Source organism: Ursus americanus, chromosome 1, assembly GCF_024610735.1.
Source record: "Ursus americanus isolate L20-20 chromosome 1, mUrsAme1.1.p, whole genome shotgun sequence".
In the NCBI taxonomy this organism is placed as follows: domain Eukaryota; kingdom Metazoa; phylum Chordata; class Mammalia; order Carnivora; family Ursidae; genus Ursus; species Ursus americanus.
The window spans coordinates 95684520-95704278 of NC_142127.1; positions in this window are offsets into that span (position 1 = coordinate 95684520).

Consider the following 19759-nt stretch of genomic DNA (forward strand, 5'->3'; position numbering starts at 1 on the left):
ATGTATGGTCAATTAATTTATAACAAAAATAGCCAATAATATACAAGAGGGAAAAGATAGTCTCTTTAATAAATGGTGTTGGGAAAACTGGATAGCCACATGCAAAAAAAATGAAACTGGATTGCTATCTTACACCATACACAAAAATCAACTCAAGATGAATTAGAGATTTAAGCATAGATCTGAAACCAAAAACTCCTAGAAGAGAATAAATGGGTAAGCACCTTGATACTGGTCTTGGCAATGATTTCTTGGATAAAATACCAAAAGCACAGCCAACAAAAGCCAAAACAAGCAGGTAGGACTGCATCAAACTAAAAAACTTCTGTAGAACAAAGGAAATAATCAACAAAATAAAAAGGCAACTATAATAAGGGCAGAAATAGTTGAAAAGCACATACCCGATAAAAGGTTCATTACCAAAATGTACAAGGAACTCCTACAACTCAACAGCAAGAAAACCCACAAATAATTCAATTTAAAAATGGGCAGTAGAACTGAATAGACATCTTTTTCTAAAGAAAACGCTTGGCTGACCAAGAGATACATAAAAAGGTACTTAACATCACTAATTATCAGAGAAATGCCAATCAAAACTACAGGGAGATATCACTTCAAATGTGTCAGGGTGGCTATTCTCAAAAAGACAAGAAATAATGGGGCACCTGGGTGGCTCAGTCAGGTAAATATTTCACTCCTTATTTCAGCTCAGGTCATGATTTCAGGGTTGTGGAATCGAGCCCCACATTGGGCTCTGTGGCTGGGCATGGAACCTGCTTAAGATTCTCTCTCCCCCTCTCCCTCTGATCCTCTCCCCCTCCTGCTTGTGTTTGCGTGCTCTCTCTCTTTCTAGGAAAGAAAGAAAGAAAGAAAGAAAGAAAGAAAGAAAGAAAGAAAGAAAGAAAGAAAGAAAGAAAGAAAGAAAGAAAGAAAGAAAGAAAGAAAGGAAGAAAGGAAGGAAGGAAGGAAGGAAGGAAGGAAGGAAGGAAGGAAGAAAGAAAGAAAGAAAGAAAGAAAGAAAGAAAGAAAGAAAGAAAGAAAGAAAGAAAGAAAGAAAGAAAGACGGAGGTAACAAGTGTTGGTGAGGATGTGGAGAAAGGGAACTCTTGCCCGCTGTTGGTAGGAATGTAAACTGGTGTAGCCACTATTGAAAATAATATGGAGGTTCCTCATGAAATCAAAAATAGAACTACCTTCTGATCTAGCAATCCCACTTCTGGGTATATATCCAAAGGAAGCAAAGTCATATCTCAAAGAGATATTTGTACACCCATGTTCATTACACCATTATTTGCTATAACGAATGCATGGAAACAGCCTAAGTGTCTGTCTGTGTAAAGAATGGATAAAGAAAATGAGGTATATGGACAATGGAATATTATTCAGCCTTTAAAAAAGAAGGAAATCCTGTCATGCATGACACACAGATGAACCTAGAGGGCATTAGGTCAAGTGAAATAAGCCACAAAAAGAAAGACTATCTAGATATTGCATGGTATCACTTGTAACAGAATCTTTTTAAAAAAGAAAAAGTCAAATTCACAGAAACAGAGTAGAAAAGTGGTCACCAGCAGCTGTGAGTGGGGGAGATAAAGAGAGCCTGGTAAAATGTTCCAAACTTTCAGATATGAAATGAATAAGGCCAGAGGATCTAATATACAAAATAGTGACTATAGTTGGTTAGCACTGTTGTATGATTGAAATTTGCTAGGAGAGTAGATCTGAAATGTTCTCACACACACACAAAAGGTAAATATGTGAGATAATGAATGTGTTCGTTAACTCTCTGGGGGGAGTTTTTTCACCGTGTATTAAATCGTCATGCTGTACACTTTAAATACCTTACAATTTATTTGTCAATTATACCTCAGTAAAGCTGAGGAAAAAAATAAAAAGAAAGAAAAGGAAACAAGACAAACTGCTTGGCAGAGGGCCTAAGGTCTCGTTACCTCACTGTCCCTCACACTTCATGTTTCTACCTGGCGAATACAATTATTATAAATATAAAATGCTCCTTTTCCCTCATCTGAGCCTATAAGATCCAGCAAGTCCATACAATATTTATTAAACTTACCAAAATTTGTGACATTAGACAACTTTGGATGTGTTAAGGTAAACAGAGAAAAATAACCAAACACATAAGAGGAGACATCAGTTCAAAAGAAATGAGCCAATCCGAGGAATCAAGCAAATACTCCTCGATGTCACCGGATTGACTGCAATGAAAGGAGAACGATCTGAGGAACAGCTAAAGAGAATATTGCATTTATGAATCTATAATATTAGTCAAGGATGAAGCAGCAGTCCTTGAAGATCTGGAAGAGATGCCGATTTCTAGATTTACAAGCACCATGAAAGCAGCACACCTTCATGAGAATCCTGAAAACCCTTGCTGATTAGAGAAGAGATGAGCTTTTTTATTAAATAAGGGAGATTGTTCAGAGACTACTCAATCACGCTGAGTTGAGAATAAAGATCTGCAAACGATGAGAGAAAAGATGGGACAAAGAAAGATATCTGGGAACCACGACACACGTTTCAGCAGCAGTTTCAAGAGAAAACGGGAGGCAGATGAGAGGCAGACTCAAAATACCATCAGCGAGAACTCTCCCCGAACTGCAGACAGGTTTGAGGCTTGGGGTCGAAGGGGCCCGTGATTGCCAGACAAAACAAATGCAAAAAGCTATATATTCTTATGATATGTTTTCACTTCAGAAATAAAGAAAACAACATTCTGACTGAATTCAGAGAGAATAATAAAGAGATTGTCTACAAAGGATGAAGTATTCATTTTATATTAAAATTTTTTTCATAACACAACATGTCAGAAGGCAATGAAACAATGTCCACAGAGTTCTGCTGAAAAATGGCCGTGAAACAAGAAATTTATAGCAAGACAAGAGAAGAGAAACAGATATTATCACACATGGGAAGTCTCAGGAGATTTTTCAACCAAATACATTTTTCTGGAAAAAAAAATTATAAGTCTAAGAAACTTAAGTGAGAAAATACAAGAAAACACAATCCTTAGGCATTGCCTTTGTTTCTAAGGGACTGCCATAGCCAAGGAACCTAGATTTGCTCCCTTAAATGGCTAGAAGTCCAGAATCTAGGTGTTGGCAGGGTTGGTTTCTTCAGAGGCTTCTCTCGTAGGCTTATGGATGACTGTCTTCTCTCTGTGTCCTCACATGGTCTTCTCTCTGCACACAGAAATGTCTATGTTGCCTCCTCTTCTTCCACGTGTACCAGTCACACTGGATTAGAGCCCATTCTAATGACCTCCCTTTAATAACCTTTTTAAAGACCCTATCTTCAAAAACAGTCACTAAGATCCTGGGAGTTAGGACTTTAACATAGGGATTTTGAGAGACCACAATTCAGCCCATAACAGGCATAAATAGTTCCACATAAGAGAAAATGTTAAAATGGTCATCCCACTAATGAGCAAATTTTTAAAGAAAATGTGAATTTTAGATTTTGACTCAAAAAATAGAAAACTCTGAGGAAATGAGTCATGATGTAAAAATGTATCAAATTTTTTAAAAAAATATTTTGAAATGAGAAACAGAGGACTTCGCTCATACTTTTTTACAGCATTCAAATCACAGATAATTCTTAAACAACATAAACTATTCCAGATCAAAGAATTATAAGAAAGCTATAAGCCCTATTCTATAAAACAAGCATAAACCTGGTCCTAAATCCTGACAAGAATGCTCTAGTGGACCAAAGACTTTGCTGCCATCCCCTTTCCCGTTGGCAGCCAATGTGATTTGGGAGTCACAAGCCCCAGGCCTGGCTGTCCGGAGTCCCAGGTCTTTGAGGCCATACAACTGGTTTGAAACATCTAGATGATGCTGTCGAAGCCAATCAAGGCTTCTAAGGAGACTCACTGTAATTATAAGAAAAAAAGCACTCTCTCCTGGGATCCAAAATGTTAAGGCCAATTAAAGCCTGGAATTAGCAGTCCAGAGCCAGGACTGGCTACATAATTTGTGGAGACCGATGCAAAATGAAAATCACCAGGAATTTCAAGATAATGACTGTTATGGGTTGAATTGTGTCCCCCCCCCCAAATTCATATATTGAAGTCCTAATCTCCAGTGTCTCAGAATATGATCATGTTTGGAAATAGGGTCATTACAGATATAATTAGTTAAGATGAGGTCATGAGGGTGGGCCCTAATTCAATATGACTGGTGTCCTTGTAAAAAGGGGAAAGTTGGACACAGAGACCCAGAACACCATGTGAACATGAAGGCAGAGATCATGGCGATGCGTCTACAGGCCAAGGAACACCAAGGATTGCCAGCAAACCGGCAGAAGCTAGGAGAAAGTTCTGGAACAGATTCTTCCTCACAGCCTCAGAAGGAAACAACCCAGCCAACACTTCGATCTTGGACAAGAGATCACTTCCAGCCTCTAGACTGTAAGAGAATACATTTTAATTGTGTAAGCCCCCCAGTTGGTGGTGCTTTGTTATGACAGCCCTAGCAAACAGATACAGGGAGAACAGAGAATTAAAGCAGATGCTGGGCCCTTCTAAGCTGCCACTGCACAGTTTGCAGGCCCTTGAGGCCAGCCCTGCCTGCAGCTGTCCATGCCACCAGGTGGAGAGAGCGGATCTGAGGATGAAAGTCTGGCAGAAGGAAAGCAGACCTGAGGAAGGGAGGGGCAGTGGAGAGCCCAAGAAAGTGTGGAAGCCAGCGTTGAAGCTTTAAATCTCAGGTGTCACTTCAGGTATTTGCAGAGGGGACGCCGAGATGTGATTAGACATGAAGAGTTGACGTAGGAGAAATGCCTGTGAAGGGTAAGTGGAGGAGGATTCCAGACAGGACAGGAAGGGCGTTCAGTCCACACTGCTGATACGGCACTTGAAGCACTGAGGGAAGCAAAAAGATTTCGGTAGGAAAGGACTCAGAGTGCAGAGCAGCTCAGAGAAAGTCCTGGACAGACTGATGAGAAGCCCCAGAGCTAAGAAATCCAAGGACCCCATGAGGGGCAGGAATGGCCGGGCTGTAGCACACCGGCCTGCTCAGCTATTGGCCACGAGCAACTTGAAAAGAGCACAGCCATGGCCGGAGCGCTGTGGTGGGTCCAAAGGCGCAGGACCCGGGGGCTGTCAGCCAACCACACTGGACCCACCCGTTTCTCTTAGAGTGATATCTGAGTGATGCCACTTGATGGCCATCATCCCTCACCTCTCACGTCTCATGAATCCACTTTACATATTCAGGGAGCAACATATCCACAGTCCCTACAGCCTCTCTTCCTGAGGACCCCCATAGGAGAAGGATGTCGGTGGGATAAAATGCAGCCCCCATCTCTGTGGTTGGATGCATCTGGTACTCAATCTCTTCTTCTCCATCCTCTACTTAAATTTCCCCTTCTCCTCAGCTATCACCTCAACTGGTCTTGATAGGTTACCTGGTGGGGTGATCCAAACCTTTACTCCTCGGGGTACCAGCACTTGGTCATGACATCCATCCTCTGCCTGGGGTTGCTAAACAGATCTGTTCATGGTTACAGTGGAGCAAAGGAGCACTGGGAGGTACCTCAGTGGATTACTCTTCTCCCTGTATCTGACAGCCCCCGGGTCCATATTTCTCCATTGTGTAAAAGCAATGACAGGTTCATTCCAGGTCAGTTGTCCCTGGAATGAAAGAAACTCCTCTTTTTACCCGCTGGCCCCCCTCAGACCAAGTCCATGCCCTGGGGCTAGCCATAGTTTATATTTAAATGGAAACTTCATTGTGTCCCTAGCAAGCTGCTCCTGCTTCTCCCCTTTGGTCTGCGGACTCCTATTCTTCCTGTTAGGGACGTAGCATTGTACAGACGTCTCCTATTCAGTGCACATGCGTCCTAAAATATAGCACTTGGCCTCGCAGAAGACTGCAAGCAGGCTTACATTTCAGCTCGGCCTTCAGTAGGGTATTCTAAGATGCTATTAGACTCCCTCTTTCCAGATGGTATACAACATGACCCATGAAGCCACAGTAACAGACTCACTCCTACACCCTTTTAGCTGTAATGTGGGTGTCCTGGTGGATTCTATGTTATGTGGCATCCCATGTCTGTGGATCAGGCAATCATGAGCTCCCACAAGTGGTGCTGGCTGAGTCTCTGTGGGTGAGAAAGGCAAACCCATACCAAAATAAATCTGTCTCTGCAAGGATCTGCCCTGTAAAATGGCAGACACCCAACATAGTCAACTTGCTACCAAGTAGTGAATGAGATTCTTGGAGAACAGTGTCAGACTGGTTATCAGCATTGGTCTCTGTGACTAATAGGTTGAACTTCCAGAGGAAATGTAGCATCGACTACAGGAAGTAGGAGTCCATGCGTAGCTTCCACCTCAGCCACTCAGTTCATATGCCCACTCTGCCAGTTCTGGGGTGGCTCGTGATGCAGATTGGCTAATATGAACTGGTGGAATCATCTGCCTGCCTAGTTTTCCGGTGCCTTTTCAGAGGTCGATGCTTTGTGACATACAGAAATCACACCCCATGCCCACTCACATATGTCCATCCACATGCTTCTGCTCCAGACCTCCTTGTCTCCAATTTTCCCATCCTTTTCCTTACAGGCTCTGACCACTTTTAGCTACTTCTCCCCCTTCAGTTACTTCTCCTACACAGGAGCACTGCCTACAGCTCCTTCTTTGGAAAGATTTTTTTTTTTCTCAGTTGACTCTCAGAGTGACCTCTGACAGTAGCAGTAATGAGCCCTCCTTTTGTTTTTAGTTTGCACCAACCTATCAAGCTCACCCATCTGCAAATCACATTTGGGCTTTTTCTGCTCCTTCAGCTGGCCCTATAGGAACCTATCCCTACAGTGTAGCCAGAAGGGCAAACTGAGAAAGAGAGAGATGCTGGTACAACTTTGGTGGGAGATAAGAGAATCTGAGCTACTTGCTCTTGCTACTTGCTCATACTGCCTGGTCCTGCTTGGGCTCCATCCCTGATGTATTATCTGCATTACAATGGATGGCTGCTGTGCCCAGCTGACTGTATGACTTGGGAGTCCCATAGAATCTAGCTCATAATAAGTAGTTCTAGATGCATGATCACTTGTTGTCCCATAGTGAAGTGTTCTGCCTCTACCAGAGCCCAACCAAATGTCCAGATCTGTTTTTAAAAAAGCATGTAATGCTCACTCAAATGGAATACACTTGCTTCGGAACTTCAGGACTTACTCTGTAATTCTCCCCTTCAGGCTTGCCATTAGTTCCACACTTTATCTTTTCCTATCTTCACTGATACTTCCAACATAGAGTTGGCTGGGTGCTATTGCCCAAACGGCAGAATGACATACACTATATCCCAGCCTACTATAGAGTCCTTCCTACTGCAAGCCCCACTCAGAGTTGGCAGCCCTTCGTGTCACCCAGCACATGGGACAGTGCTGCATTACTAAGATCCGAGTGATAACTCCAGAAACTGAAGGAGTTTACAAGGAGCTGTGCTCCCTGCTTTCTGAGTAGTAGCCAGTGCAAGATGTAGTCATTTGGCTTTTATTTTGAAGGTTATGTCCTGGAACTCTACTGACAATTGGATTCCTAAATGGATAGGTCCCTGATTCATCACTGAATTTAATTCCCAGCCTCTAGAGTGCATGTGATCTCACCAAGTTCTCCAGCGTGCTGACAACTTCTTGCTCAGTCTGCCGCATTGACATGATGTCATTGATATTTAGTAGCAATGGGTTGTTCTTTAGGATATGTAGACGGTCAAGATCTCTTTGGATTGTATCATGGAACAAGGAGAGAGAGTTAACATACCCATGAGGCAAAACTAATCACATTCATGTATTCCTCATGAATGTGAACTGTTTCTTCCCCTATCTTTTGATTGGAATAAAGCAGAATGCGTTCACCAAATCAATAGCCACGTGCCATGTACAGAGGCCTTATAAATCTACTCTAGCAATGACACCACATTTAGTACAGCAGGTGTGATTAGAGACACTTGATTGTTTGCAGCAGGCTGCAGCCATTCTTTTGGATTAATCCAGTTTGGGCAAGGGCCAGACTGGTGAATTAAATGAGGAGATGATGAGGAGCGCCGCCCCTGCATCTTTTAGGTTATTAATGGTGGCATTAAGCTTCACCATTCCCCTGGGCTACGATACTGATTTACCCTCTTGGTGGAGGATGGGAAGGAGGGAGAATGGCCCAATTCTAATCCTCCTGCTGTGCTCAGCCATTGGCTGAGAACAGACTAAGAGAAGGCGGCCAAAGCCTGAATACTAAGGTGGATTCCAAGGGGCAGCAACTGAGATTGTCCGCCAACTACTCTTTGCAGAAATGAACTATACCTCTCTGGTCAACACAGCTGGATCAAGCTACATTAATACACCAATCTCTATACCTCTATCTATGCCCAAATATGTAACATTTCATCATACACAAGTAAGATTTATCCCTTGAATTCAAATACTTATTCACATTAGAAGACATTTTAGTAGAATTCATCAAATTACTGGGTTGGAGGTGGGGGGAACATATAAGCAAACAAAAGATGACAATAGTTTTCATTTTCCTGGGGACTTTTCTGTATATTCAAAAATTCAACATGCAAGACTTTTGCAATTTCACCAAAAAAAAAAAAAAAGAATTTTAACTGTTAATTTTGAAAGAGTATTAAGAGATTTCTCTGCTGATTCTGGGCATTTAGAAATAATGGTTTCAGAACTTACTGGTGGTCCTAATCTGGACCATCTCAGGAGCTGTGGCCAACGAGATCAGTCAAGTCTCCCAGTTCTGTATATTCTGCCACATGCAAAATAACGTGCCTGTCACTGGGCTCCTTATGTCCTCATCACCTCTGTAGTATCCCGTCAGTTAAGAGTAATGTGAAATGTTTCCGAGCACCGAAGCATGATCTCTTTCCTTCTGAGCAAGAATGGAAAGAGGCATGACAATATTAAGGAGTAGTCACATACTTTGAATAGCCAGGAACTCCAGAATCCAAAACAGCATTGCCTTCACATAGACAATAAAAATACCTCATGATTTAATGTAGTGTTCTGGAGCTCTGCAAACAACTTCCCTTAGAATAACCTTTCTTCAAACATGGCAACTTAGGCAATGTTCATATATATAAACGAAGAGGACCGGGAATGTGCAACAAGCTGGGTACAGGCCGAGCCATAAGAACAAACTAAGCACATTTAAAAATAACAATAAGGATAATAAAGCTAATTATTATCCCTCCAGTGAGATAAAAGGTCACTGTGACCACCAGATCACAATCCCAAATATCCTGCCTGGCATCCTGCTTCCTTGGCCCTCGTGCATTTGCGAGCGCAGAGCCAGGCTGCAGGCAAGCCCCAGCCCCAGCTCTCACTTGCTTACCCTCCAGTGACTGCCAATGGCTCAGGTTGCAAATTTGTTTATATTTAGAAGAACAGGTGTGTGGCTAGTTCTAAATCAAGTCGCTCTGCTGGCGTCATCTTGATGCATTGCATATAGCTGGAATGATTTAATATGGAAAAGGGCAACACCTCTCCTCTTAGTAAGGGCTGCACCTCACAGGGGGGAGTTTTATGTTGTGATTTCTGTTCTCTTCCGATTCTGTTCACTATTCCCTCTTTGCACAAACCCGCGAGATTTTTTTGTGTGCTGATTTGTGGTTTCCCGTGAGAAAAGGAATCAGAAGCCCTGTCTCCAAATGTGCTCTTATTTGAAGATTGAGTTACCTCTTACCTGTGGGACCTGGGGATGATTTATGCTTTCTGGTCTTCAGTGGGTCCCTCCTTCATGCACCATGATCGCTGTGATGGTCAAATGCCACCATGTAGGTAAAGGTGCTTCATAAATGCTAATGCGCCCACACATGGAAAATAACATGATGCAGGGGAAAGATCGTTATGAAACTAAATATGTTCCACAAATGCAAAGGAGCAGAAAGATGGGAGGGTGCTGTGAGCAATGCTGTAAATGTCAGATACATGGCAGAATCCAAGACCAGGTGTTCCGGAAGACAGCAACGTAGCAGCCACCTCCTTTAATAACTCTTTCTATTGAGAATTCTGATGCAAATATAATGTATGAGGATATAGAGACACTTAGTTTAATGTGCAGTTATCCCGCTAGTGATTTAGCTCTGATACTTTTTTGGGCTTCCACCGTAATTCTGTTGAGTGTACCACGGGACCCGGATAGATGCTGCATCAGCTTGTGGGACCCGCAGATGAACTAGGTGCGACCTAGAAAGCTTTTCAGTGGGGAAGGAAAAGCAACTTTTGTTTCCATTTCAATTTCACTTCTGTTATAACAGAGAGGCTTGTGTGTTATTAAGAGCTATAGAAATAATGATAAAATGGTCTATGGAAAAAATAATCCCTTTTCCTAGAATAACTTTACAGAAGTACTTCATAATAAAAAGTCTCCTGTCTCTGTATCATATTAGATCTTCACTAAATAAGGGAGTACACAGAAATATATGCTTTCCCAAACACTGGTGATATCATGAGCATTTAGAATGTACTCGAACTTTCTCTTAGTCCTCTCATCCTGAATCCTGTTGAAGGTCTTAGTTGGTCTGAAATAAAGACAAGAAGAGAGAAAAGCATCACTCCAGATATATCAACCTAAAAGGCACAGAAATGTTACCTCCATAATATCCAAGAAGGGTCATGGGAGGGTTCTCCCATGGTTCTCCTCCTCCTGGGACAGGAATTCCCCTGCCACATGCCTGGCCGTGGCTGCTGGCCAACCTCTACTTGGCCAGCCCTTCAGTGGTTGGAGCATGTGGCCCCAGACTTGCATGCTGCCTAACTTCCTGACCGTGTGTTTCAGTGACATTCAAACTGTAGGTGCTAATCTATTAGACCCTGTAGAAGCCCTAACTTCTTCATCCCCCCTTTTTCCCTCTTTACCATTTTGGGGGTAGGAAGCCTTTGATGCTGGTGAAAGGGAAAAAAGCTTTCTTTGCTATTGCCCCATGAAGAAAGATATCCAACCAGGGCAATGACATAGCAAGTGTAACATAATTTCAGTTGGTTTTGAGGGCTTTGTTTTTAAAGAAGTAAAAGAAAGACATAAAAATTTTAGGTTATTCAGAAAGAGTAAGTGATGGAACATGCATTTCAAGCAGATCATAACAAGTTGAGGAAAGACACTGATGAGATTGATAATGGGAGGAAGGTGGTGGGAAAAAACAGGAGCGGGGAGACTGAAAGTCAATGCATGGAGAAGGCATGGAGAGAGAGAGGTGAGAATGGAGAAAGAGAGGTGAAAGCAAACAGAAAGAATGAAACTCACAGAGAGAGAAAGAGAGAGTGGGAAAGTAAGTGGGAGGGAGGGAGAGAGGAAGGAAGGAAGGTAGGAAGGAAGGATGGGAGGAAGGAAGGATGGGAGGGAGGGGGGAGGAAAGGAAGGAAGGGAGGAAGGAACTGAGGGAAAAAGGAGGGAAAGAGGGAAGGAAGGAAAGGAGTGAGCGGGGAGGGAAGGAGGTATGGAAGGAAGGGAGGGGGAAAGGGAGAGAGGAAGAGGTTTGAGGTGAGCATACTGATCAGAGGTAAATTATTCACTAACGTCTAGCCTGCTTGTGCCCCGTGACCATACCAGCCATAATAACCATCGTTAATAATAACATTTACTGAGTGTTTATTATTTCCCAGATGCTATTCGAAGTACTTTAGATGTAATCTTCACCATAACCTTGTGAGTTTTTTCTATTATTATAATCATAGTCATCGTCCACAAACGAGAAATCTACACTGCACACCTCCTAAGTAATGATGGCAGGGCCAGGATACTGACTCAGGTAGACTCCACGCCTGCCTCTGGGCCCCTGAGTCTGCTTCTCTTACTCTCCAAGCCAACCATTAACCAGTTACGCTTTTTGTTGAGATTTATATGAGCCTTACGGAAGTTGAAAGCAGTACTTTCTACATCTAGAAACACCATATTACTATTAGAAAATTGCAAAGTTCACTTTAGAATTAAAGTTTATTTTCTTTGAAGGTGTTTTAAAATACACTTGAGGAGTTTATAGATGCTTGGCAATTTTCTAGCTATGTTTCAAGTTCCTTTGACAGTTCCAAATTTTTAACTGTCTTATTCAGATTGATTAGAGTTACACTGTTCCTTGTTAACCAGGGGTTTTAATAAAAATAAGCATTTATTTCTGCTTCCGATCAAATTCTTATTTTGTAATCTTGTTAAACCTAAGTAAAAAATAAGAGAAGAAAGTTCCATAAAATCTAGAAATAAATATTAGATGTATATAATAAATGCAATATTGTGCACATCAATAAATGTTTAATGAATAAATGCAATTAATTGATCATTGCCTGATAACAACTTTTACATTGCTATTAGCGTGTCTCTAAAAGCCCCTTCTAAAAGTATGTACCAGTGGAAGAATAGTTTCTAAGTGACATCATTAAAATCAAAGAAATATCATTCATTTTCTGAGTGTCCTGAAATCAAGCTTTAGATCCATTCAGAAAACTGAATTATTTTAGGTACTTTAAACAGAAGGGCATTAATACAAGAAATTGTTTAAAGAGGTATTGAGCAAATATGAGGCAAAAAGGAAACAGCGCTGATACCCGGAGAGCAGAGCACAACACTAGCCCTGGGCTGGACTTCACAGCCTCCCTTGGCTGCGGAGATGTTGGAGACACTGTCTCCAGAGAGCAGGTGTAGAAGGCAAGAGTGTTGTTTAGAAGCCCTTACATCTACTCTACATAGCCAGTACTTAAACAACAGTGTTACTGCAGCAAGAGTATATACCACCCTTGTCAATGGACTTGAAATCTCTGTTTGACCTAGTAGACAGCTTGCACAAACCAACCGCTCTACCAAAAAAAATAAAAGAAACGGAAGAATTTGGTTAGAGGCATTCTGTAACAAAGTATTTTAAAATAAATATAAGAAGTATTGTCCATTGTAGAAGTTTTTAAACAGCTCTTTTGTTCTATTGTCTCTTCTATGCTTGATTTTTAACATTGTCTCTGTCATCATTATTCATTATTACAGCCTTAACACTAACAACCACTCTTCAAATACAGTAATTGGCAATTTTTTCTTTGGATTATAAAGGTAATAATATTCATCTGCCCCCTAAGTGGATTACGAAATTAATTATTGAATGAGTGGCGTGAGGTTGCTAAGAAAGAGTTTATTATGAAACAATTCCGATTGTAAAGTGCCACCAAGACTAAGAATATCATACCAAGTCACTTAGGGAGGACGAAGATGGTGTTCACAAGTTTTATTATAGCTCTTACAGATAGCAGTTATTTCAAGGAGATTGCTTTATTCTGTTCCCCAGAGTCAATTTTGAGATTGGTGGCATTTAATTTTGTGTGTGTGTTCAGAAAGAAATGAGATGGCTTGATGGTAACATACATTTCAGGATTTTTTTCTTTTATTAAAATGAAAAAGCAGGTACTTCCATTTGAGTTACTGGTTCAAATAATAATAATAATAATAATAATAATAATAACAACAACAACAATAATCCCCACAATGGGCCCACATTCCATTGTAGGTAAAACAGCAAACAGATTTTTTTAAAAAATAGCAAATGGTATTTGTAACTGCAGCTGCATTACATTAATTTTGATCAAATGCTGAATGTCATCTACAGCCAAGCTAATTCCATGGAGGGCCAAGCCGATGGCGTTACATTGAGGCGGGGCTAGTCCCGTGAATCTTGTCCATCAGCACAGTGGGGGAACTGAGGGCCACGTGGACTTAAAATGCTCAGAACAACGTAGCTGCCACGTGCTCTGAGCTCTGTGATGGAGAGAGTCGTGCTGGGCTTCCTCCTCTGTGCATTCAGAAGAGGACATTCCCTCTCCCCCCTTTGGCAGTTCTCAGCCTACCCGTTCAAATACATTCAAGTACGCATGACCCAAAGAGTTTCGTGAGTTCACAGAAGGCGTTTAAGAGGAAGAATCACCCTTGAAAGTTAAGTTCAGGAATCACTTTCCCATGTGGGATAAATACAAAGCTAGAAATCAGGACGTAGGCAGCGTTAGCCAGATTGCATGAAAGCAAACCAACCCCCACAGTATAAAATGACGGTGACTTTCAGTCCGTTCTCAAAACTTCCTTTGAAGCAGCACAGAACCATGGTCTAAGAACATGAACTCGAGAGACAGGTAGCCTGAGTTTACAACCTGGCTCTGTCACTCAGTCAGTGAAACATTTGGGGCAATGACTTAACTGCTCTGGGGTTCAGTTTCCTTACCTTATAAAATGAAAAAAGAAATAATAGTGCCTATTGCATAGGGTTACCGCAAGGATTAAAGGAGTTAAAATGTATAAGGACCTTAGAATGGAGCCTGGCACATCCTATGCGCTACACATGTGTTTGTTAAAGAAACAGATTCCTTTCTTGAACCACGAACGTCACTCCCAGCTCTGTACACACGACGCACGCAAGCTGCAATGTTGAAGCAATAAATCCTCCTGAGAAAGAAAATCACAGATTCCCAAGGCCTTATTTTCAGGATTGCTCATGTTGCTTCCAGACATTGGCTATTTAATCCTTCCAGAACAACCAAGAGAGAATTTACGCAAATAAACTTCTCCTTTTACAGAAGAGAAGGAAGATCAAGTGTTTTCTTTGCGCCGACCCAAGGAACTCAACCCTTGCCCCGTGTTTATTGCTTTGCCGGGCTCACTTGCTGTAAGGCACAGGCAATAAAATTGATAGGAAATAAAAACCTGAAAAGTGTGAAATGCAAACCAATTTAAGAAGTAAGCGTACATATAGAGAAATGAATCCACTGTATGAAGTTAATGCAACTTTGTAGAAACTGGATCTTTTCTCCTGAGTGCTGCAGGAAGCTGCTGAATGGACTTAATTTTCCATCCAAATTTCCTAAATGAAAAGAGAACTAAAATGTGCAGCTGGCTTTTTAAAAAATTAACCAGTTATGCACGCAAGTTGCATTTACGTTCATGTGAATGTGATTTGATGCTGCCGGGCCAGGAAGAAGAAGATATGATTAAGGTGAGGCTGGAAGAGAGAATAGTTGTGAGGCCCTCATTGGGGTGGGATGTCTCACTTGGGCAAAGTATAAAAAGAAAGAGATGAATGTGAGAAGTTTGCATGGGAATGATGGACACTTTCAACCCATCCCCTTCCCCCGCACCTCCATAGCTTCCTGAGGAGTTTTGAAAAACAATCATTTTTGAACATAAAAGTTTCTTCATGTCAATGCCTGTTTGTGCAAGAATCCTTGGACTTTACCCCATCCAGCAAAGTGTCTTACAGGAGGGAGAGGGTGAGGGAAGGAACAAAGAAATAGAGAAAGGAAAGGAGAGAAAGGGGTAGAGGGAGAGAGATTTTTCAGTTATTTCTATGTTAAAGTATGGCTTGACAAATTGGCAACTTCCAGCATTTTTTTTTTCCTGATGCTAGAGCAATATAGACTTATGGCACAAAATTAGGATTTTCTTTTTAATAGACAGAAGAAAATCAGACTCACTATATAATCCTCTCACCCCACTGTATCTGAATATCCTAGGTTTTATCATTAGCTATCCCCCAACACCCATCCCCTATGCCCACAAATTCATATCAATTTTTAAAAATCAAATTAGCATCTAAGTAGATAACTTTTTAGCTTAATTTTACAGTTTGTTATATTATGAGTCTTTTCCTATAAACATAAATATTCTGCATAGATTTTGATTGTTTGGCTCTATCATTACTTACCTAATCAGCTACATAATTTATCTGATCAGTTTCATACTAATGGATGTTTTTTCTATTATTTTACTGAAATTAATAATACATATATTTGTGAATCTTCATGCACTTCTGTGATTATTTCCTCATGAGAATTTTCTGGAATTGGAAATCTCGGATCAAAGGGCATGAGTCTTTTAAAGCATTTAATACATAAAATTGTCTTTTGTGTTTTTTCTACTTTTTGTTAAATTTGAATATTCATCTTGTTTTTTGCCAACATCATCATGTCTTGAGTTTATCAAGTCAGCTTTCTGTTTAACTCCCAATTTTTGCTTTTATCTGTGTTATACCATTTTCCATACTTTCCTTTAGGTTGTTTTCTTTAATTTTATGTAAGGATGAAGTGGTTTATTTTTATTCTTTCTATAGAAGCAGTGACAAACATTTTAAATGTAATTTCTCACTTGACCATGACAAGAGCTCAGGAGATACCGATAATTAGCTCCATTTTACAGATGAAGAAATGCATTTAAATAAGTTAAACAATTTGCAAAGATCACAGAGCTAATAGAAGGTGACATCCGGGTCTGATCTCTCCAGATCGTGCAGGTTGGAAAGACAGGGAGCTTCTTTTCCTGAGAGCACCGATCTGTGGGCTCATCTGTGGATATGGACTTGGCCTATTCTCTCTTCACATGAGGGATAATTGGCATGTTCTACAGAAGACAGTGTTTTCTGCTTTATTTCCTTTCAAGTGTCCAAGTGATAGCAAGTGTTCATGGAAAATTCAATACCAACTTCTAATATTCTTGTATGAAAAATTTCATCAAGGCGTTTTCCATTCCATCTTGCATTCTTAGGAGTGAGTCTTATGAACATTATGGGAATGTTTGGAAGACCGTGTTTATTTTGCAATCCCCTTTGCTGTAATGCCCTTGCTGTTTTTTTTTCACCTGGGTAACTTTTATTGCCTTTCCCTAAATCATTCTCCTCCAGAAGCCTTCTCCAAAATACTTCAAACGTGTCCTCAGAACACCCTCCATGTTCTTCCGGGAGCCCTACCAGAATACCTTTTGTAAGAATAAATTTATAAGTTGCAAATAAGTGAATGTTGAGGAGCCTTCTGTGTATAATTGCAGAATTTCTTCATGAGAGATTTAACAGCTTACTGATAGAAATGTAAAGCTTTCTTTTAAATGAAAAGGAGACTGCTGTCATTTGGGCTTACAAACAAAATGGTTCTATTAACTCAGACAAAGGGCATGATCATAATAAAAGCCATGAACATGGCACAGCCATGATAGACACCCACTTTCGTGGCTGCACAGAGAATGGCATCCCACCTCCCTAGGAACGGGTTTGGAAGGCCACCTGTCTGCTGAAACAATATATTGAGGACCATAAAGGCAATGACCTACTTTATCATCAAATGGCTGCACTCCACTTCGTCACCAATCATTCTAACAGTCACTAGGCCTCTGTGTCACAGGAGGCAGCGAGAAATTACATCCATGCCAACAGCTGCTCCAGGATCAACAGGGAAGTCCTGAGAAGCCCTCTCTTGACTTTGTCTTTCCTAGTTCGGCCATGGCTCGGATCAGGGTCTTAGCTTGGCAAATCCCATTTCTCCAAGCAGAGGCCGGGAGCTGTAGTAAAGTGATGGATGACACTGGGTCCTCACAGAGGCCCTCCTTGGGACCCAGACAGCTTCAGACAGTTGCTGTCTGCACACGGGGCAGGCACACGTGTCTTCCTGAATTGACTTCTTTACGGAAAAAGTAAAAGAGACCTTCACAAAGTTCCACACCCTGAGGGAAACAATGTGAAGGGTCTCGCCAGCTTGGAAAGCCGATCTCACAATACTGCTATGCTGACAGGTATCACCTCTCCGCACCGTTCCCGCTTTTCAGGGCAACAGTGAGAAACATTTGCAACTTTTGAGAGAGTGAAAACAACTGTCAAAGCAGGAGCAGAAAAAGTAGGAAGATAGTTCAAGGGGCCCTCTCAGAGGACACCAGGGATGGGACACAATCAATCAGAGCTGGAGAGGGGAAAATGGAAGACCGCACTGTACCCACCATAGCAGAGTGAGTATAGCACAGAGACCAGCTGGGGGACTCAGCCGTCCTCACTGCGTATGAGTGGAATTGTCTCTCCCTTCCTCCAACTTACTCAGAATTCTTTTGGTTGCATGTAACAGGAACTACAATTCATTCTTGATCAAGGCTGAAAAGAGGAAAAAGAAGCCAAAAGAGGAAGGAAAAAGAAGGAAGAAGAGAGGAAAACAGGTGGGAAAGAGGGAGGAAGGAAGAAGCCTCATTCAACTGAAAAGTCCAGAATTTGGGTCAGATTTGGGACACAAATCGCATCGTAATGGCTCAGTTTTTTTTTCCCCTTCCTCCTCAGTTCTGATTTCCTCTGTATTGGCCCACTCTCAGCTAGGCTCTTCTCTTTGTATGGGAATTAGACTTCAAAAGTTATATTCTTAGCAACCTCCAGAAGAAAAAGAATACTTTTTCTTGAATACTTGTCAGAAAACAAACAACACAAAAATCCTTGGACACTCCTTGGTTTGAATTGGCCTGGATAGGGTCTCCTATGCAAATCTGGAACTCCATTCACACCAAATGGATGCAGAAAATGTTCCCCCAAAGAATAAGAGGACACCGGTATCATGAGGGAAGGTGGACTCTAGAAAAGCAAAAATCACAGAACAAACTTTTGGTCAGGTCACTGCAGTTTGAGGATGAGTTGACATGGAGAGTATAGAGGAAGTTGCCCTGGTTGTCTGTCCAGCTTCTCTTCTCTGTTTTTTTTTTTTTTTTTTTTTTTTTTTTTTTTGGTAACAGTACCATCTCTATTTGTGGAACATAGCTTAGTGGAACTGCCAATCATGGGACCATGACCACTGGGTGAACACAAGTTAGCTGATCAGATCTACCCCCCTGGGAAATGTAGTCTTTAGCTCCGAGGTATAAAATGTGTTTGGAACTGAGTCAGCCAACATAATGGGATGGCCACAGGCACCTGTTTCTAAGCTATCCATTCATGCAATCATATATACATTAATTAGATGGCAATTTACTTTTTGAGTGTCTGTTCTATACCAAGCATTGGGAAAGGCACTGGAGATGCCATCCTGGGCAAAAATAGACCCAACCCTTAACTCAAGGAGCTTGACAGAGAAAGTCCAAAAATTTTTAAATCATATACCTTATATTAGTTTCTCAACACTGCCATAATAAAGTACCACAAATTGGGTGGCTTAAAACCTCAGAAATCTATTCTTGCACAGTTCTGAAGTCAAAAAGTAGGCAGGGCCCAGCTCCTTCTGAAGGTTCTAGGACAGAATCTTTCCTTGTCTTTCCTAGCTTCTGGCATTTCTTGGGTTGTAAACACTTCATTCAATATCTACTTTCATCATCTTCTCCTCTGTGTCCCTGCGCCCTCTTTTTTTATGAGGAGAACAGATGTATTTAAAGCCTACCCCAAATCCAGGACAATTTCATCTCAAGATCCTTAATTAATTACATCTGCAAAGGTCCTGTCACCAAATAAGATCACATTCTGAGATTCCTGGTAAATACGAATTTTTTGGAGACACTATTCAACCCACCACACAACTTAATACAAAACGAGAAATTAAATGAGACCAAGGAAAGGAAAGAATTTGATCTTATACAAGGATAAGAAAAAAATGTGAGCTAGATTGTGGATATAGTTTTCACTTGCTATGTAACAAGCTACCACAAACTTAGCCGTTTAAAACAATATTCATTTTATCTCAAACTTCCATAAGTCAAAACTTAGGCACAGTATGGCTGGATTCTCTACCCAGGGTCTTAGAAACTAAAATCAAGGTGTTGGCCAGACTGAGTTTTAGTCTGGAGGCTCTGGGGAACAATTCACTAATAAGCTCTATTCAGATGGTTGGAAGAAATCAGTTCCTTGTGGTTGATGGACTGAGGTTCATGTTTCTTTGCTGGCTGACAGCTGGGGACTATCCTTGACTCCTAGACACTACCTACATCCCTGGTCATACAGTCATCTCCCTCTTCAAAGCAAACAACAGAAAATCTTCTTTGTGGTGAATCTCT